Source organism: Dermacentor albipictus, chromosome 1, assembly GCF_038994185.2.
Source record: "Dermacentor albipictus isolate Rhodes 1998 colony chromosome 1, USDA_Dalb.pri_finalv2, whole genome shotgun sequence".
NCBI lineage: Eukaryota > Metazoa > Arthropoda > Arachnida > Ixodida > Ixodidae > Dermacentor > Dermacentor albipictus.
Window position 1 is genome coordinate 405,275,532 of NC_091821.1, and position 22,107 is coordinate 405,297,638.

At 47.7% G+C, this 22,107-nt stretch overlaps 1 protein-coding gene across 1 annotated transcript in view; it reads right to left on the reverse strand.

Moving 5' to 3' along the window:
* Window positions 1-22,107, reverse strand: part of LOC135903549 (uncharacterized) — an 88,392-nt gene that overhangs the window by 32,368 nt on the left and 33,917 nt on the right. The gene's annotated exons all lie outside the window — the stretch shown is intronic.

The following is a 22,107-nucleotide window of genomic DNA, read 5'->3' on the forward strand; positions in this document are numbered from 1 at the left end:
ACTCGCGCCCTGTTAATATTATAGTCTATCCTTTAGCCACTTAATGAACACTCCCAGTGGCGGGCTCGGCAGACTCGCGACACTCACCCGAAGTATCATGCCGGGGATGAGGTTCTTTAGGAGCACGCGATGTGGTTCTGCGTGTATACCTCCGAATAACAGCCCGGAATCAGATTGAATAAGTTGGGGACAGTGGCGAGCCACGGTTTTTATAGAAGGATAAGGAAGTGCTCCACTTCATTCCTGGGTGCCCGCACGCACCCCAGTCGGGCGACGTATTCCGGGAGAAGAAGATTGTGAGGGGGGGGGGGGGGGCTGCAGTTTTAGGAGGAGCGCGTCGTCTCCAAATTTCTCCTCTCTTCTATACCGGCGTCTACCTCCAAAACACACGAAAACGTCAAAACTAGGGCGGGGACCCACAGCGGTAGCCACCAAGACAAAAAAAAAGAAAAAGACAGAGAGAGAAAGAGAGAGACGATAGAACGAGAATAAAGAGAGACGGCGGATGCGTAGTGGTCCTTGCGCTTGGTCCACTTTCGGCGCTGGCGGCGGGGGAACCGATGATTCCCCCTTCGAGCCGGCTATAGCGCAGTAGCAGAAACAGCAGCAGCAGCGGCAGCAGACAGAGGACCGGCGTTGTGGTCGTAGCGCCGTTCACGTCTATGTGTCTGTGCGTCCCCTCTTCCCGTTTGCCGCGCGTGTATGTGTATATAGCGTACTCGGAGAGTGAAGCCTCCGGCAATAACGGAGAGCCAGTCTCACTTTCGGTTCCGTGTGCGTCGCGAGCGGGCGATAACCGCCGCGCTGCCGCTGCGGCAACGCTACTACCGCCGGTGGGAACGCGATTCCGCCGCCCCCTTCCGCCCCCTTCCTCTCTCTTGCGCTCGGCGTGCCCGTGCGTGTGTGTTCCGCCGATAGCGCTCGCGCCGGTGTGGCCTCGGGCATGGGACACACCTCGTTTTTCGACCACTGCGTGTCCACTGCCTCCCGCTCGCTTGCGCTGGCTCCGCGTCGCCTGCTCGGCCGGAATGCGCGGCCGCGCTGGCTCGCTTGCGGCCGGCCGGCCGCCGCCGCTGGTGGACGACAAATTACCATACCTCATTATTCCGGCATGCGCGCGCGCGTTTCTCGCAGTCTATCTTCGACGCGAGGGGAACAAATGATACGAGACAAACCTGCGCGCGCGCGCGCGCGCACGAGCATGATGCTCTGCTTTTCGTTCCCAGCCCTGGCAAGGGGGTATTTGGAGGCTAGCTTTGTGCCAGCATTTGTCCAGATAGCTCGACGCGTCCCGTGCGTGCGCGCGAGCACGGTGACAACTTGCCTGACGTAAGAAGTGGCCGAAAAAAAAAATTTTTTATTCTTTTCGAAAGGGAGTGTTGCTGTGACGGAGTAGGCGGTCGTATGGTTGACACGTATTTAAAAAAAGCACGCCGACTATTTTTCTTGCTACTTTGACGGGTGCTAGTGGTAACCGTTGGCTGTACTTCGTTGGTGGCCTGGTTTTTAAGGACGGCGCCACCCTTTTGGGAGTTGTTAAGAGGTTTCTCAACACGAGGCCACTTTTCGAGGATATACACCCCGTCTAATTTTATTGTCTCCGTTATATGTATTGTGAGGTTGGCTGGCACCTAATCATTTTCTGTTCTCTTTGTTAGTATTTGTTAAAAAGAAAGCTTTTTATAACTGTTTTTGTTGAAGAGAGAGAGAGGAATAGAAGAGAAGAAAGGCAGGGAGGTTAACCATACACACGTCCGTGTGCTACCCTGCACTGGGAAAAGGGGCGTGTGGACGAAAATAGAGAGAGAGAGAAGAGACAGAGAGAGCACAGTTTCGCGGACATTTGAAGGTTCGGACCGAGTCTATACATGGTTGCCAAGACCTGTCGACTTGAGGTACTTCAACAATGCTTCCGTGACTTTCTGTGCCATCGACACGTACGGCCATAGCCTAAGGTTCTTCATTTCCGAAAATGGTCGAGAGTACAGCTGGTTCAATGCTGTCCAGAGAGCTTGACGCTCGACGTCGTACTGTGGACAGAAGCATAGGATGTGTTCAATCGATTCTATAGTTCCACAGGAGTCGCACATGGGCGTATCACCCATTCCAATGCGGAATGAGTAGGCCTTCGAAAATGCCACGCCGAGCCAGAGGCAGCACAATACTGTCGCCTCAGAGCGGGAAACTTTTGATGGCACTTGTAGCTTTAAGGATGGATCAAGCCTATGAAGATGACACTTCGCGAAGTTAGGAGAAGACCCGAATTTGTGTGTCATAGCTTTAGCCACGATAATCAAACTTCCTTGCAGCGTCGGTTCTGTATAAAGGGATTGGAACCGGTCGGTCTTCCAGATGTGCAGACCGGGCTACTTCGTCGGCGAGGTCATTAGCAGGAATGCCGGTATGCCCAGGCAGCCACTGGGCATACAGGCGTTGCTGATAATGACCTCGCTGACGAAACCGCATGGTACTGCAGTATGCTGCTATACCTTGATTACTTGTTCTCTTGATTAGCTGAAGCGCATGACCGGTTGAATACTTGTTAAACATACTTATACAGTGACTGACTATGATGTGTGGTACAATGTTATAATGTTATTGTAATATCTTCTTAATATGTTATTACTGCTGTTTTACTCAATATCTATATGTACAGGCGGTGAGGCCCGTCAAGCAGGGATTTGACGCTGCTTTTATCTCACCGTCCTCAGTCTTTGATGCGGAAAAACTGAAATAAAACGTTTATTGACTGATTGATTTACCGAAGTGGCGGTCACTATAGTCTTGAATGCACGCAGCCCACGCATTGGTGAATAAGCACGATCGATAATTTTTTTCTGTGAAGCCGTAAATTTTTCGAACATTCATTGGAGGGACTATATAAGTGTGTTTAACTTAACTTGAACCAAACTTCAAAAATATGCAAACTACGGAGCTAGAAAGGACCAAAGTAACGTTTGCCGTTGCTTGGAGATACTCAAACAATCTTTTTTTCATTCCACCTATTTAGATAATTACTCTTAACGAACTAATGAACTTATCAAACATTATATTTAGATAACAAGTGTCGATGAGGAAATTTTACAGTGTCGTGAAAAACTCACGATACAGCTTTCTGTGGCTCAATACGTGTTAGTAAATGTATTTTCCAAGCCTAAAAGAAGCCGGCGAAAACGTGCAAAATTACGACGTGACTGGTCGCTCGAGGCACTTTGTGTATATACGGGAGCACTGCACGTTAAATTATGGAGTGTCAACGTTCATTCCTTCACTCACAAGATGAGCGGAGGAAAGCTTGAAAGCACCTCTCCCTCCTTCCTGTATTGTTTTTTTCTTGGTACGAACACAATGTATTACCTATTTCGATACTAAGCTTAAACGAACTCATATGTTGGCAACACGAAACAGAAATTTTCATCGAGTTGGCTTATCCAAATGTGGAATTAAGAACACAATCGAGTGCTATAAACGCTCAGGCAACCTTTTATGCAAGAAGACCTATGTTCTAGCCGTCATCACGAAAATGCTGAAATCAAACAACTGCCCCAGTAGCAGTGGGGGGGCGATGGCGTATATCGTACTAATTGGTGCTTCGCTTGGCCTGTTTAGTATGTTGCAGTACCTTCCGCCACGAATCAACAGCCGGCTCATATTGGCTGGCTTACAGGCGGGAAGGTAGCTTTTATTGCCGATCAGTAAAATGGACTTCAAATAAACCACCATGTAACTCTTACTAACAGCCTCAATTCTACTGCTTCCAGTCCGGTGAGAAACCGGCCGCTTCGCCAGTAATTCCTATTTTCTGAATCCGATCGTAGAGATGCACATTTTGAATTCGAAACCTATAAAGGCTGAAGCGCCCGAGCATATAGACCCCACAATCTTATCCGGGAATCTGGAGCTCTTCCACTCTCCAGTCAGCCACGGCTGCACGGATAACCATTGACGTATCGCGTTCCACGTAGCGAGGGCTGTGGCTTAAGACTGAAGAATACGGGCGTCGTTTATTGTCTGCTCGAGTGTTTCTTTAGCGGTACGAGAATGAAAATAAAGGGCCCTCTCGATTCGTATCAACACCGAACGTGCGCAAAGCTCGGCCGATACCGGCCGAGATCGCGAAGGCGACTATACGTTCCGCTTCCCAGCCATCGGCACGTTTTCATTCCTCTCTCGGGAAGAATATGAAGGTTCCTGGTCGCCGATCTTATCGGTGTTTCCAGGAAGTCTATGGAAGTGACTGGCCGTCGTGCAGCCTAATCGAAAGGCTCGCACGTTTCAAGCACGCGTGGCCGAGCCGGACGCCACGGACAGTGGTCCACGGTTCTCGGCCAAAGCGAGGTACCTACGAAGGCACTCATCTAACGGTTGCCTTTTGTCTATTTCTTTCATCGTTGACAACGGTTGTCAATGAGGAAATATTGGTTGTTGCGTACGTCTGCATAAGCAGTAAAAGGGAACAAGAAAAATGACCACATAGAGTCACAGCGCTTGACAAATTCTATCTCAGAAGGGAGAGGTTGAGCACGATCGAGCGCAACAAACGGAATTACGCTGTGCAATTATAGACAACGGAAGAGGGAAACCAGCTGAACTTTTCGGGGCAGAAAACTGAAAAATTCTTCTTGCCTTCGACTTGATGCCATTTAAAGGCAGTTGAAGGGACACTTTAAACGAAATGAAAGTATCAGTTCTCCGAGGCTTGCCAAAGCGCTAGAGCAGGAAACGCGCAAGAGGTAACGGAAAACGGAGTCCAGGAAGAACTTCGGGACCGGTGGCTGAATGCGCGCGGCGCGTCGATATTATACTGAAGGAAAGCCGGCGTCAAGATTAAGCATCGAGCATAACAACTGCCTAACAACAAACACACAATGTGCAACGCGAACAGGTGTTGGGCACTTTAGTTTTCCGCTCACCTTAGTTTTTCCTTTCGTTTTTGTTTTTATTTTATTTTTCAATAAACGTCGTCCAGCGCAAATTCACTCGCACACATGCCCTAAAGCGTAACCTCACGAAAGTGTGGCAGGCTTTCATCATCTTCCGTATAAGAGGTCGTTATCACTTAGCGACGTGTGTATACGAGTGGCGAAATTGTAGGATGAAACTCTACCCAAAGTTCGTAGGCCGCCCGAAAGGCAGTGCACAGATAAGCAGCATGTAGGCTTGTGCTACAGTTGGCGAGGCATGATTACAACTAGCAGCGCGCAGACAAGACCAGAACGGTGGAAAAGACAAGGACAGCGCTGATTTCCAAAACAATAAATCAGTTGATCAACCACTTTTCAAGTTAAAATAAAACGTGGGGTTTTACGTGCCAAAACCACTTTCTGACGCCGTAGTGGAGGCCTCCGGAAATTTCGACCACCTGGGGATCTTTAACGTGCACCTAAATCTAAATACATGGGTGTTTTCGCATTTCGCCCCCATCGAAATGCGGCCGCCATGGCAGGGATTCGATCCCGCGTCCTCGTGCTCAGCAGCCCAACACCATAGCCACTGAGCAACCACGGCGGGTACTTTTCAATTTCGTCTTCAAAGGTCCATACATAACGCTTCGACCAATAGCCAACAGGCTAGTACCGTTATTAGAGGTACTTCATGTATACAGGCCCGTCACAGGGAGAAAAGGATTGAACAAAGTTTCAACAGAAAACGAAAGAAAGAAAGAAGGGAAGAACATGCGCCAGCATGTCCACAAAACAAAGGAAAAACTTTTGTTTCCGGCTATTTTATTTCAAAACTTCATAAGTTAAGAAAGGCGAAGCACATTCAACTGCCTCCACGCTTTACTTAAGAGTGCGTGTTCCAAGATAACAGGGAGGCCTATAAAGACCCACTAAATGAGTATTCGCGAGTTGCAACACCGCACAATGCAGGTGCCATATTTATCACACAACCTGAACACACACACAAAACACGACATAGGTTGGTTCTAAAAAAAATTCAAACCGCTAAAAGGGAAGCGGGGCAAACAAATGATGTCGTCCGCCGTGCTCGCCGGTGGTCAATCGCCACGAATCAGAGAAGGTCTGCGCTGGAAATATTTGCTGCCACGCTGTGTCGCTATATATGTTCACGCCAGCTTTAGAGTAAAAGAAAAAGAAGTGTGTGCTCGCGCATTGATGGTCATTATCAGTGCGAACATGCCCAATACGGAAAGCTGCGGTTGCTTTTCGAGCACTTTACGCACCTCGCCTCAGCTGTCTGCTCTGCGGTCGTGCAAACCTCATGAACGCCGAGCTTTAACAAACAAAGCAATAAGAGCTGGCGGCAACAAAAAATAAACAAGAAGCGTGGATACAACCATTAGTCTGTGCTTTCCTTTCGGATTCCTTCTTCGCCTTTATCCTTCCAGGCATCCTAATGCCCTACTCGACTTTCTTGTTGTTTTACCAGCGCCACGTTTAAGCTCGATGGAAAAGCTTTCACGCCCGAGTAACAATGGTGCGTACGAACAACGTGGGGGCCAAGACATACAGCCCTTATGCACGCGCGCCCTCGAAAGAGGGAAATAAACAAACCGAACGACCAAATTTGCAACGCCAGTCGAGTATCTACAGGGTGCGGCCCGAGGAATGCCGCATATTCTGATAGCCCCATTTCGTGAGCAACAATGCTGTCGTTCGTATAACACGGCGCTGGCCGGCGTCGGCGCCGGCTATCGAATGCGCCACCATCCCTCCCAGTAAATCATACTCGCTTTCGACTTCTTGCCTTTCCGTTCTCTGGACTCGAGCACTCACTCCTCGATCTGCCTGTCTTGGTCTTCTTTCCCTGGCACCGAAAGAACTCCCTGGAGGAGTACCGGTGGTGTTCGTAATTTAATTCATATGTATAAGGCCATGGACTCGAGGAAGCGAAGCAAAAAAAAAAATTCAACGAACTGACACACGATTACGCGTGCCCGTGCGTTGGCCGGTGTACAGTGCCAGGCAGTTTGGCCTCAGTGATTTCGCGTGTGCCCTATCCACCGCCACTCTCTCCTCATTTTTAATGGAGCCAGAGCCGCGCGACCTTCGTGCGACTTCTTAACGAAGTAACGTGCTCGCAAGGTCGGGGAAAAAATAATCGAGCGCGCGGTCGCTCGCAGGCACGCAAAGAGGCGTGGCCCAACTATGGCACCACGAATGGGCCGCGTGGATGCCAGGCTTCTGCTGCTGCTGCTCCCTGCTCCGGAATTAAATCAGCTGCGCCCGTTAAAGTGCAAAAAAAGAAAGCAAGGCAAACGGCCCATGGACGGCCGATTTGCGCTGTGTCGCAGCCGCTTGAAAGGTAGCGACACGCCCACTGTCTCCGTATGTACTCTCCGGACCCGCGATCGACTTGTCAAAGTGCTGTCGCCGCTGTCGCCCCGTGCGTGCGGCGGCTAACGCGGCGTCGAGCCACTGGCGCTTGTTGTCAAATGCAGCGGTGGCAGGTTTGAGCGGACGCGATCAAGGTTTGGTTAAACCGCTGTCCTTGAGACGGTCGGCGCTTGCTCCATCGGTTCATTAATCTTGGTTCTACAGGGCTTCGTTTGGTAGACTGGCGGCGTCCTCGTTGAGTTATGTTTCGCTAATACGCAGAGGTCAGTCAGGGCCTGCGGCGCCTGGAATTATAAATATAATTGATGCCGCATTATACGCACTCGATTTCAGAATCGTTCAACACATTTGCCTGACGAAATGTCGCCGTTACGACTTTATTTCATGGGAGTATCCAGAAAACGAAGAAGCCCAACAGGGAAAAAGCAGCGCTGACGGTACGGGAGGGCAAACATGGGAAAACAAGAAACAGTGAGTCCGTCTCTCGCCTGCTTTTCTTGTGTTGTGCCGTTCGTTAGCACAGCTCTTTTCGGCAAGATGAATCACCAACTCTCCCAGCCAGTGACCTTGACGAATAACTCGAAGAGCACCTCCCCGCGAGGAAGTAACAAAGATAGGACATGTGCTCGCCGAATTCACTTCAGCCATCGTCAGCATTACGACTACCCCCCTCCTCCCGTCACTGTCATGTTTCGTTCGTGTACACGTATGTTTGCCTTAGGTACCCATTTATCTGTGCAAGCATTATTAAATCTGCCTCGTGTGGTCTTGGTATTGTTTCCGCACGTCCCAAAGTCGCGTCTGGATCACGAAGAGTTAAATACCTGAAGGCTTTTGACGCCTAGGTTTCTTTACCGCGCGTTGTAATCTCAGCCCAGAAGCGCTCCCGTATTTCGCGCGCGTACGAATGCGGACGAGGAAGCTGGGAATAGAACGCGTGACCTAGGGCAAACTACTATCGAAAGAGCAGGGAGGGCAACACCCTCACCACACTCGGCCTACCGAATCGGTCTTCCGGCCTTTTAACATGTAGCCATTCTTCAAGTTGGTCCACATAACAGGCTGGGATATAAACGGAATAGGTAGTGTCATGCCCTTAGATATGGTATACTGGCGCAAACACATGTACACAGGAAGGGAGAGGCAGTACAAGCACTTGCGTATGTGTATCTGCTTGCTCCTGTCTTTTATTATAGCTATGTTTCACCAACGAGCCCAAGAGAAAATACTAATGCCGTATTCGATTTCGCAGAATTTATATTGGTTTCTAACCGGACGCGCAACGTGTTAGGTTGCTACAACGAGCTCGTGGCATTATCGTGGCAAGATAGTTATTTGTCTATGGCTTTGGGAAAAAGAAAGACCTTGCAGTAGGCTCCGAATAAATTATGGAAAATGAAGTCACTGTTAGATGCAACGAATGTTCGCATTAATTTAGCGAGGAGCTATCTCCTTCTCCATGTTACAAATCCCAGGGTTCTACATTTAAATTCTTGCTAATAAAGTTAGTTCATATTATATTACAAGTTCAATTAGCAGCAATGAAATAATATGCGCAGAATAATCATTTTTTCTCCACTGAGCGCTTCCGATGATCATGTGGTACAGTATAGGCTGTTAGTTATTTCTCGCGCCGACTACTGCCAATGTTTTCCAAGCAACTAAGGTCTTCCCAAGTTCAAGAACATGGCACATTTTTACTAGCACCTTTTTAATGCTAAAAAATGCTTATATACCCTCCATTTCTTCTCGTTTCTTCTTTCTTCGTTTTTTTTATGCGAAAGCATCAAATACCCCATTGAGCGAGAAATCCGGCATCTGTAGCAACGAAACGACGCCTAAATTCCCATTGGCTGTGACGCCACATCACGAAAGCGTCTTTACTGAGAAGAGCAGGCGAATCGGGGCACCCTCTTCCGTCGTTACGCGCCAGGTGTTGCGTCAGGAGAGAGGGCATCACCGCGACGCCACGTCATCCTCACTGTCACTTTCGGAAGCCGGCGTACTTCTCTCTCTCTCACCACCCCTTGGTTTAGCTGCGGCGTGCGCCTGCCGGCCTTCGTGGCCACTGATCCTTCCTCGGTCTCTTGACGCGCTGTACGTCGGTGGCCAGCGGCGCTTACGCCGCAAGCTGCTGTCGCTGCTTGCGGGCTCGGGCTGCATGTACCGCTATGGTAAATTATTGGCAAAGCGAAACTCGAAGGACAACTCAGCAGCGTTCAGTTGTATATTAATGCTTTCGCATTCATAACTCATAGGAACTACTTAGGTGTCCTAGAATTTTTTGTTTGTTTGTTTGTTTGTTTGTTTGTTTGTTTGAGTGCCAGAAAGTGCACTTACGCTCGCACTACGTCAGCCGGGCTGCCTTCCAGATGCTCGCGAGTACGCACGCACACGCACACACACACACACACACACACGGACACACGCACGCACACACGCACACATTTATTGCGCAGACGAATCCCTCACTGGTACGGCGCAACAAGGAAAGGAAGAAACAACCGAGCCGGCCAAAAGAAGGAACAGAGCCGTGACTTACAAGTAGTTTTATTAGCAGATTGGCCAAAATACATAGCCACAAGAAATTGTCAGACAATAGTGTCAAAACACGTCACGAAACGTCACAGTTAGGGAGAACCGCACCATCATTACATGTTTAGTCCTTTCCTTGTTGTAGTCTGAGAATGAAATACCAACTCGCCCAATCATGAAGACTGACGAACGAATCATTGCTTTTGTTTATTCGTTGTAAGATTTATTGAAGACAAGTTAAGGCTCGCGAAAGGACCTATGGAACGAGAAATGTTAGGCGTAACATTAACAGGCAGGAAGATAGCGTTGTGGATCAGCGAATAAAAGGAGATAGCCGATATTCGAGTTGACACTAGGAGAAAAATGGTGCTGAGTAAGCCATGTATATGCGTAGGGCAGATAAAAGCTGGAACGTTAGAGGTATAGCCCATGGAAAAGAAGCGCAGTCGACGATGGTAGAAAATTATGTGGGATGATGAAACTGGGAAATTCGCAGGCGGAATTGGAATCAGCTAGCGCAAGACAGGGGTACTTGGAGATCGCTTGGAGAGGCTTTTTACTTAAAGTGGATATAAAAATAGGTTGCTGCTGCTGCTGCTGCTGCTGCTGCTGATGATGATGATGATGATGCTTCCTAGTAGGAAGAACCCGCAGGCTTAGGGAAATTGAAAGAGCAATTTATTAAAACAGGGAGACCAAGGCGGACGTATATACTAAGTTCAGTAGGCCCCAGGGCACTGACGTTGGAGTTTCTCCATGCCTGGTAGTCGTCTGGGTCCACTACCCGCATCCCCGCCTAGAAAAGACCGCACTCGAGGTCCAGCCAAATCACGAACTAATGACGCTGTCTATGGTTATAATGTTATGTACCTTTCGGCTGCATCAGTCTCACTGACAGCATTTCATTGAGGCTGACAACATAGTTTCCCAAATCCCTTTCTGACATCTTCTGAGGGCCTTAACCTTCCACAGAAGAAAACGGGCTTTGTTCGTGCAATCTTGCAGCTTTGCTGAGTGGGTGGCTCGTCCTAGTCACTGCAGAAGAAAACGCATGCGGAAACCAAGACCTCTACAGCGTCGCCACCTGTGCAACCAGGTTCGCATTGAGGTGGGTCATCGCTCAATGTCTCAATCGATGGCCACCCGCACTGTCAGTATTCACCGAGCCATGCAATGCAACGCGTCAGTTCTTGTATTTCCGGTCTTGGCCCTGCAGGGAGCGGCTCAGTGTGTGTAGCAACCGATCTAAGCAGGAAGAGATAAGCAGGAATAAATGTAAGCAACGAGGTTTTTCGCACGGATTATATTCTTTCAGGGCGTCCGGTGATTATTTTGGGCTTAGGAAAAGCGAGAGACACGGAAATATAGCCCTTGTGATGTTTCATAGATGGAAACTGCGTGGAGAAATACTAATTCGTTCCTCAGGGAACTTCTTGTCTCTTATTTTTTTATCTCAACATAAAGGACGCACCAGTGAACTCACTGGCATGCGTGGTAAAGGCGTGCGCGATAACGGTTGCATACTTAATATCTTTGCTTTTATCTTACGTTAGTCTTGTGCAAATCACAGCCAGCGTGTGCATGTACAGGCGTCAGAACTGCGACAGACGAGAGGCTTCTCTTTCATGCTATATGAGCATGCATTTAACAAGGTACAAATAAAGATCACGTTTGTAAACAAAGCTTGTTGGTACTTTCTCGGTTTATAATGTCTTGTTCTTGTTTCCATTGCTGCTTTGACGTTTTGTTTGTAATGTGTTTATATCTTTCTTACTGTTATATGATAACGTCATTGTGTGTGCATTAGCTGTTCCTCTGCTCTATCTTCTTCGAAATCGTGCGCAACGGTAAAAAACTGTATATGTCACTGTATTATCCGTTCAAGAGAGGAAGCGTAGCCAGCGCCGTACTTAAGCGGCATGTGCTATGTCACGTCATTCGAAAAAGAAATAATAATCGAGAAACCTGCGCATATATGCCAGCGTGATTGTGCGGATGACTAGAGTGGGTGTGTGTGTTCGTGTGTTTGTGTGTGTGAGAGAGCGAAAGAGTGGTGCCTTAATGTGCGTGGCGCACACTTGCATAGCGCATACATCATAGGCTTGTCACTGAAAGCAGGCTAACCTTGCTTAGAACACCGAGAATGCATTCCGTCGATTCTGGTCACGTAACCTCACATTAATTGCATAACTGACTGTTTCGACATTTCTCTTCTTACTGTCGAATTGTGCAAACATTCAGTGCGGAAAACCGCTCGGCATGCCTAACTGTGATTTTTCGTGGCAAGGCAGCAGTGACGTGTATCACATTCGGAACGGCAACAGAGAAAACATACAATGCGTCACACAACCGGTAGAGGGCTACGGTCTTCGAGACAGTGTGCGCGCTCAAATTGGCATGATCAGTTTTCTGTGTTTGCAAAGCAAGGCCACATCACCTCGGAGCGCTGCTGGGCCGCGCCGTGCGGGAGCCGCCTCCGGCTATCCTATGCTGCAGTAAATATGGCACGCAAAGGGAACAATTAGAGACCTTGCCACCCCGCACCGGCTGCACGCACGAGCCGGTTTGCGTGGCGCAAAGCAAAACACACACACAGAGCAAAACACAAATCGTCGTCGACAGACCATGTAAGCGCAGTTGATCAGTGAGAGAGAAAACCTCAACCATCACGTCACTCGCGCCCGCTCGTATGCAGTAGCGCGCCCGCTCGCGATACCTCGCGCACGCGCTACGCCGCGACTCGTTCGCTGAGGTCCGTCTGAAGGCCTCCGCTTCGATTGCGCAACGGTAGATTATAGGAGATTGCGGCAGCCACCGGGACTGTAATGCATGGACGCTGTAACTCGAACACGCACACCGGGTTCGGCTTCTTGGGTCAGTGTATCGTTTCCTTTCGTTTGGTTCTGACGGCCTCTTACAGACAAGGCAGGGAGGGCTCGGCGCCAGCTGAGACTCTTCCTTCCTTTTGTGTGCCTTCTTGGCCTCTGTGTGCGCGGAGAGCGAGAGACGTGCGGCACGTAGCAGGGGGAGGAAGGTGGTGGGGCGAATCGTGCCGTACACACAGCAGGCTCATCGAGCCGACTCGGAAAAAAAAGGCCTTCGACTACGTTACAGAGTGCAGCGCGAGCGCAAGTTCCGTACGTCCCGCTTCCTGGACACGGTTCTAAAGAAAAACCATATCGAAGGCCTCGGGGCGGAAAAAACGACGTGGAAGATTAATGGCTGCAGCCCAGGCTTCCGCGCGTGGTGCCTGCGACGTTTCTTTATTTTGGCAAATACGGGAAAGAAAAACGGATCGGCAGCGAGCGAGTGGGTGAAAGAGCGAGCAACGCGAGGAGTGGCCTGAGATGATCCCATTCGTCTCATATAGAGCTATCGTTGGACGCTTTAGCTGGAGGCGTGAATAGATAGCCTTTTGTAATTAGGTTACTATCAGTCACATACCAGCTCGGGATAAAGGATTGAGACAAGTATCAGTCGCCAGATGCATTTCCCGTATACGCTACGGAACTTTCGTGGCCTCTGTAATTGAGATGCATTAGGCATGCACAAAATATCAAAGTAGCTCTGGCTTCCGCATATTAACCTGCTTTAGTTTCACTTTCGTTGCAATGCGTCGTATTTACGGGACGCGGAGGGACATTGATGGAAGTTCGACGTTGTACACTGCTCAGTTATAAATAATTGGTTTCATCGCAGCGATCCTCAGTTTTAGTGTACCGAGAGCGAACAATGCGTTGGCCATAGAGTGAGCCATAAATATCTCCGTTTATGTGATTTGTGCTTGCGTATCACAACTAAATGAAACAAAAAAGCGAGAACCGCTGCAAAAACAGTGCGTTTGCGAAAGGCAAAGAATTCCGTCGGAACCCGTCTCACGATGATTGTATACGTTCATGCGATTAGCACTGAAGCAATAAAGCGACACATGACACTGCCAACGCTGAAACGTGTATGCAGCCGGGCTCCTCTCTTGTGCTTCTCACTGGAGACGCTGCGACATCTAGTGGGGCAGCCGCGAAGTTCGCTCATGGCGCGGGTTCGATTCCGCCGAGCTCCGGATGCATCTTAAGGGATCTTTCTTGTGACTGAAAAGCTGGACATACGCAACGTCACCTACCCAGTTTCTCAATTTGCCGTCAAAGACGTTCAGTAAAGAGCGGCACATACATAGAGTACCACATACCCCGTGACCCAAGTTTGCATCCCTGAGGTTCATCGGATGGTGGTACATACAAAGTGTCAGATACCCAGGGACACAAGCAGGTCCGATGGTTGCTTCCAAACCCTGTTCCCTCAGCAGAGCATCCCGATGCGTTACCAATGCATTAGATCATGAACTACCCACCCCGGGACCCAAGTTAGCGGAAAACGATCAGGCAGACAGACAGACAGACAGTACTTCGTTAAGCAACCTGAGAATGCTAATCGCAAAAATAAGCCATATCGTCATTGTAAGCAAGCACCTACGCATAGGGTACATATTTCGTCCCTTATGAGCCTCACCTGATTTCAATGGGACGTATTGAGCACTGGATACAAAACAAATGGAAGCCAATGTTTGCTATATAAGCTTAAGAGGAAGGGAGGCGAGACAATGCTATGGAAGTCGGGCGAAGTGACTCGTTCATCGTTAAGCCGGATTGTTGCCGCCAGTCATGGAACTCTACCGTCCAACTTCATGCCTCAAGCATGACCATCTCTACCACTGTGGTGCCTGCATCCACACCAGGCCCTTCTTGTCATTACCAGTATCAAAAAGAAAACGGAGATGTCCTCTTTCGTGCTCTAACAAACCGTGCTTTGTTCCTACATGAAAAGCACAAAGAACGCATTCACGTTTAGACTGACAGTTCTGTCACCTCCAAAAGTTCAGCTGTAACAGTGGTAATTCCCGCAAAATCTTTCACCGACAAATTCAAGACATCTCACATTACATCATCGATGGCTGCAGAACTCACAGCTATCCGTGCTGCTCTGAAGTTTATTGGTCCCAAATCATAACATTCATGGTCCATCTTTTGCGACTCGAAGGCAGCTCTCCCGTGTCTGCTGTTCCCTTTCAACCATAGACCTAACGTGCAATTAGTCGCAGACATCCGACTACGCAATCCATCACGCAATCGATAAGGGGCACAACATCAGCTACCAGTGGGTAGCGGGTCACTAATTACACTAATACTACGGCCAAGAACAGATGCAGCCACAAGTCTTCGCTCCCTCGCACGCCAGCTTACGCAAACTCTGTGGAACACCAGGGACTTCACGAACGCATGTCTCGACAGATTAGACCCACGTCTGCAACTCCATCTTCCACCAGGGTTACCACGAGCGGAAGCAACACTTATGTGCTGCCTGTGGCTCGCCGTGGCATTCATGAACGCCTATTCCGCCCGCACCGGAATAGTGAACAGCCCTACTTGCGACATCTGCGGCTGCGAGGAGACGATCAAGCACCTCCTCTGTGACTGCCCCCGTTACAATATGCCCAGAAATGTTCTCGTGACCGCGCACGAAGAAAAAGTTCCAGGACACTGGTCCAGACGGGTTTCAGCACTCAAGGCCCTAAGGGCTCTGCTTAAGCTTTTAAAGGCTTGTGAATTGTGTGACCGTCTTTGAATGTTGTAGCGCGTAGCATCGCGTTATTGTGTTAATTTTTCTCAGTTTCTTTTTCTTCTTTCTCCTTTTCTTCCCTTTACCGTTTTCCCCAGCACAGGGTAGCCGGCCGGCACCAACACTGGCTAACCTCTCTGTCTTTCCTCCCCTTTTGTCTCTCTCTCTCTCTATCTGTTAAGAAGAAGCTTTAGCTCGAGGGCTCCTATCCAAATACATGGGATAAGAGGAATCGGTTTTCTCGGAAAACTCTACACCAAATTTGATGTGGTTTGCTGTTTTTCAAAGAAAAAGTTAAAATCTAGTGACGGCTTCTAGCCAATTTTTTTTATTTAGGCGATCATTATGTTTATAAAACTTGCTGAAAGTTGCAAATTTCCAGAAATCCACACTTTCGAGTCTACAACTGTGCAAGTCAGCAAGGAAAAATTGTATCGCGCTTCTACTATTACATCCAAAGCAGAAAAATTCATATATCATATACGGTTTTCAATTCGACCATTGTTATGTGAGTAGGACTTCCGCAAAATCATCGTAACACTGCAACAAATTCACATAAGATGTAAACTAATGTATAAAATTTATCCGCTCTGGATATTCTGACGTGTGCACATTACCGAACTGCGATATTTATTATTGCTGCAGAGATGCGAATCTGTGAACTTCGTGCTTCTACTTCTTAAACTTACCAATTTTCCAGTAGGTCTGAAAAAAATTCTGGCCATAAAACAATATCCCGCTTCCAGCAGTCACTAGAATTGAAATTTCTGCCTCAAATGTCAGAACTTTAATTAAATTCGGCCTAAATGCATCTCAGAAATGTATTTTATTTGAATAGGCGGCGTCGGAGTTAGGGCCAAGCTAAAGCTTCCTCTTAAAGACGAGGTTTGCATTTGCACGCACCTGTAAGTGAGACATCAGCGCGAGGTACGTGAGGCGACGTCTAAAAATGTTTTTTATTCTGTATTTCTGTAATTATTCAGCGCTCACCGAGTCCATCCCTCATCCCGGTTGCCAGCATAGCCAACCTTTCTTTGATGATGACTGAACCTAAAGCTTCAAAGATCGCCATTTTTTCCCGATATTTCTCCTCATGGCATGAATAATTGAGCGAAAGTGTATGTTCCTAAAGCTATATTGAAGTAATAGATTATAAATGTCGCATGTGCTGGTAACATAAATAATTAAAGAGTCTTTGCGCCGTCGCCTGACAAGTAAAAGCATTCCCCCAATAACATTGCTGTGAATCTTAAGAAAACGAATTTCGCAGCGACGTAGTCGCTTCGAAATTCAGAAAATCCCAGTTTAGTTCAAGGTATTATATCGACGTAGTTGCTGCGAAACCTTGAACTAAACTGTCATGTTTTTAGTGAGCGCGCCTAAACGGCTAATCTATTCTTTTCCATGTCCGTCTTCCGTCCAAATGGTCCATATGTCTGCATAGAATCCGTGAAGGCAGGGTTTCAAAGGATGTCGGCTGAAACTTTTCCCATAGTGCGTGGGACATGCGACTAGAGTGTGCAGCCTTCTGAAATATGCGTGCGGGAATCCTGAAACTTAAACACATTTCCTAAAATTTGCAACGAACTTCACACTCAGGGACGGGTGAACGCCACGCACTAGGTTATCTAGAGGGAAGTTGCACAAATAAGTACCTCTTAGTAACACTATTGGCAATGCTCGTGAACGTACTTCTCACAAGCAAGAGATTAGATCTATCTAGGTGAAACCGAAGAACTAGCGGGCACACCGACTTTAGACACCAGTGAGTCATTTCCAAGTGTTCTCGCAAAATTCGAAAATTTGTTTACCCGCCGTGCTCGCACAGTGGCTATGGTGTTGGGCTGCTGAGCACGAGGTCACGGGATCGAATCCCGGCCACGACGGTCGCATTTCGGTGGAGGCAAAATGCGAAAACACCCGTGTACTTAGATTTAGGTGCAAGTTAAAGAACCCCAGGTGGTCAAAATTTCCAGAGTACTCCACTATGACGTGCATCAGAAAGTGGGTTTGGCACACAAAACCTCGTAATTTAATTTAAAGCTTCTTTTTTATTCGAATTTTCTCGAATCCTGGAAGCATAGGTGGCTGCTGTGGCTGCCAGACAGCTAACGGTGATTTTCAGAGTTCTCACAGGCAGAAAAACATAGGTATGCCTAGTTGTTAGGTAGCCTAGTGTAGCTGCTAACGAGTACTTAAAAGGCTGCTAAGCCTAATCTACAAATAATTAAGAAATGATATATAGAAATAATGACAGAAAAACTGGGAAGAACTTCCTTTTTTTGAGTAAGGGGAAAGGGGAATGAAAGACGAGAAGGCAAGAAGTTCACAGTCTTCACACACACACGCGCGCATACTAAGCGTTGATCGTTCCGTTAGTTACAATGTGTCATACGGCAGGGGCCCCTTAAGGAACTTAGCAGAAAATTTGTGGCTTTGCACATCGCAGACGACCGAGGCCATGGTCACAAGTTTTCTTTTGTCGTAAGCTGTTCATCTAATTTCCCTAGAGCTGTGTGAAGGCCAAGCCCCTGATTTTCGTATGATGGGCAGTGACACATGAAGTGTTGTAAAGTTTATCCCACATACGTGTTACAATTGGCGCCATTATATAGCCATTCCAATTAGGACCGATTACGCTTTTGTAAAAGAAAGAACATACTCGCAGGCGATGCACTGTTTCCTCGCGCCGAATAAAACTTACTAAATCTGTAACTTCATATATGTGTCCATGGCATGCAGGCACCAGGTAGTGCTATAGTGAACACCGGTGCATTGCAATTCCTTGACATGATGGCAGAGGTAAGGCCGCTGAGATGCCTAGCTGGCATGTGATCTCGACCACGGAATCGAGATGTTTTCGCCCTCTTCATGAGCCTCACAGGGATCTTTGTCGGCACTGTCATTGCCGATAATATCACACTGCCTCGTTAACCACTTGAATATTATGTATTGGCCTCTGTCAATCGCTAGAGGGCAATGTAATCTAATCTCTGGCATCAGTTTTTCACGTTGGTGGCGACGCAGAGTAAGAAAATATATTGTAGAACTGCCTTTGAATCACGGAATACAGCCAATGAATATGGTGTTGTTCATTAGCATAAAAAACTGCGCTACAGACACGGAGCAAGAAATCTTTGCTACGGAGGGCGACAAGTTCGGACCCTGTCGATGTTGTGATGTGGCTGATCTAGAGGTTCTTGCAGGCCGATGCCGACGGAACAACCAAGCTCGAGCGGAGTTGGTTAGATTCGAAGATCAGTCTGTATAAATACAAATTGAGTGGGAATACGTGCCATAAAATAGAAGCAGAGTGGATCGCCTGAGGGCAAATAGTGGCAGACCGAGCTTCTTTTCAGCTCCAGGAATGGTGAGGCGCACTCGGTTGTCAGAGACACAACAAAGTAGACGGTGGTCTTGCTGCAGGCGTGAGACCTGATGGAGTAGTGAAACTGGAAGGCGGCCATCCTCGAAACAGTTCACTCTTGCCTACTTTCCGAGAAAAAATATGCAGAATCTTGAGAACTGAGCCGGCAAAGGTGCAGAAAATGTGTTCAAAGCGTAGAAGTCGCATTATGCATACTGATGTAATGATCCCTGGCGACTGCAACTCTTGCAGCTTTTGAGCCGTATCGCGTAATACCAAGACATGTTCTAAGCACCTCAGCTTACGTGTTCTCAAGCGCTCCAAGATTTGCCTTCGTCGTGCTTGATAGTAGTGGAGTTTTGCTGCGCAAGAAGGTCAGTAAGAACGCTCTGTACAATTGGAGCCCCCAACACACCAATGGACCCCAGTTTTCCTTGTGGTGGCATTAACAAAAAGAAGATTGATTGAGATGCGACTGCTCCTCAGGTGGAGTGATCAAGCAGGAGGGGGACTCACTTCTGCATATCCCCGCTCTGGACAAGAAAATCCTGGCTATCCGACGTGCCCGAGAGCGGGCCGGTGGGCTAGACCTGGCGGTCCCGACGTGGGACTAGCCGGGTGCGCGACGAGTTCGCGTCCTCGCCGGACATGCAATAAAGTTTCTTCACTCACTCACTCAAGGCGACTAACGCACACTTTTCAGTCCAGGCGATGGGGTATCGTCTCTAAAGGTAAGCAGGCGTAAGCATTTTTACTATTTTTATCCTTGCGCGGGCTTGTGGCCAGCCACTGCTGAAACCGAGATATAGACCTTATCTTAGTAAATTGACAGAGTAAGTGATTGTGGTAATGAATCCGCCATCCCAAGAAGAGCAAGTGTCAACGCCCCTTTTTGTGACACCATGGCTTGTGCAGTGTTCTGTAGGTGGGCAATATTCCGTGAAAATGGAGAAGCTTATGCATGTCATTTAACTCCGATTCCAGCCAAAGTGTGGCCTCCAATCTCAGCAGCCTGGACCGCGTTTAGAATGCCTCGATGACAAACATTATCTTAAGCGCCTTTCTCGTCTAGAAATAATAGCACTACAGAGGCACACGTGGCTGATTTCTGTTGTGAATTGAAGACTCAAGATCGGCGCCGTTGTCGACTGACCAATGGCTACGTCGAAGGTCTGTTATTTTCTATATATAAACATTTTTTTTTCAAGAAACCACTCAAGACGAGGGAAGATCATGCTTTCCCAACACAGCTGACAAAAGCAGTAAACCGATATGACGTTAGTTGTAACGCAGATTTTTATTACTTTAGCAAATTGGGACAAGACGGCTACGTTTACATGCAGAAACAGCGTTGCTACATGAAATGTTCAGCAGGGTCTGCTGTGATTTGTGGTCAAGTCGCGAAGGGTGGCGTACATTATATCGTTGGATCGGGGTATACATAAAAGACTCCAAATAACCAGAGTATCCTATAGTTCCTCCGTAGAAAAAGGGGCCTGCATTAGAGAATCTCGCATGACGGGGTCTTCGCACAATTTGAGCCCTTTTGGTAATGCTATGTCACCTGCGATCATCTCACAAAAGGTACGCGCACGTACGCACATGGGCTTAAGCTTCCGTCGTTCATGTCACAAGCTATCCCATAGTCCGATGAATTTAAGAAACTAAGGAGCGGCTTTATTTTTCGATTGTATCAGAGACAGGTGAGGCCACATTCTTATACTATTGTATTCACTGAGCGGTATGTTGTACAATTACCAACAATGGCTTCTGCGGTAGTTTTTCAGTGGCTCTGTGAAGATTCAAGCATCACACAAATTTGCATTTGCAAATTTTAAGTAACATAATAAACTTTGGTGAATACAACAGTACTATGTAAGGCTTATGCAACATAAGTGCTAGTCTGATGGTTGTTATAATTTAGGCATTCATTGGCTCTTGAGTAACCTGTTTCATTTTTTTTTCTTTTTTGCGTTTGCATCTGCCCCGGGCACCAAAAGCTTGCCGGAAAGCAAGGACACGAAGACGAGGTACGGAGACGAATAAATGATATCGCACGTATGGAGACGCTGTCTTAAAGGCAGCTTAACAACTACCGCGCGTTCTGACTTACTAAGCTGCTCTTGACTGCTGCGCAATAAACAATGACGCACCAAGCGGATCATTGAGCTGCACGGTCGCGTGATTCTCGTGCATATGCATACATCATTTGTCAAGAAACTCTGCCAGGAAGTTTTTCTTCAAATGGTTGGCTGCATGGGTGGCATTCACGACACAGTGGAAGGTGTGCTTGCCGCGAGCCAGTGGGATTGCGTGATGCGGGGCGCGAATAGCCTCAATACTTGGATCCGGCCAAAACGATCCAACATGTGCGGAAGCGTTGCTGGAAGTCGTGCTCAATACGACCTTGCTGCAACCATGGAGAAAGAGAGGGTTCGGCGCGTGTGGTTGCTGCCAAGACTCGAAATGAAAGCGTAGTCGAGTGCTTCACAGGCCAGAGAGGTGTATAAGAAACAGAGGGAGAGAGAAAAAAAAAGCAGCTTCGATTGAAGTTCCATATGAGAAATTAGGCGATGCTTTATTCCAGTAGATTGCAATAAAGTGTCAGTTTGCGTGTTCGCTCCCGATTTAGTGCCCATCTAGTCCACGTTAGTGTGGTGTACATAGCGAAATAACAATGAACGTACACCAACTGGCCCAATTCATCACTCTCAATATTTTCAACATAGGTTGATGTCCACAGATGCAGTGTTCAGCATTTTTTCTTCTTTTTTTTCGTGGTTCGACTATAGCTAGGATGTGCACTCTGTAACGAACGGGCTGATCCTGAAGTTCGAGAGAGCGCATTCCGAAGTGAACTTCCTTGCTCCGTTTCACAGATCATGTACGACGCCGTGGAAGTTAGAGACTTTGTATAGTGGCTCGCATGTTCGAAACCAGATATGAGAAACAGTTCTTTATGTATATTCAGTAACAAATTACAAACAAAAGCATGTCCTAAAAAGCAACAAACCACTATTATACGGCTGCTAATAGGTTGTATTAGGTCAATTTTCTTTTTTCATTTTTATTTTTTTAGTTTTCTTTGCGCCGCCCGTCGCGGCAAGCTCACACGCACGCTCACGTGAGTTGGATTCCTAAACGTTCTAACCATTAAACAAAGTGCTGTGATACATTTTGATGAGCGAACTTCTAGCATTGCTTCCCCAGTGTTGCACACCAAGTAATTAAATGAAGTATAGATGCAACCTAAAGAAAAATATTAGGTGAGGCTGTATTGGTGGTATAACG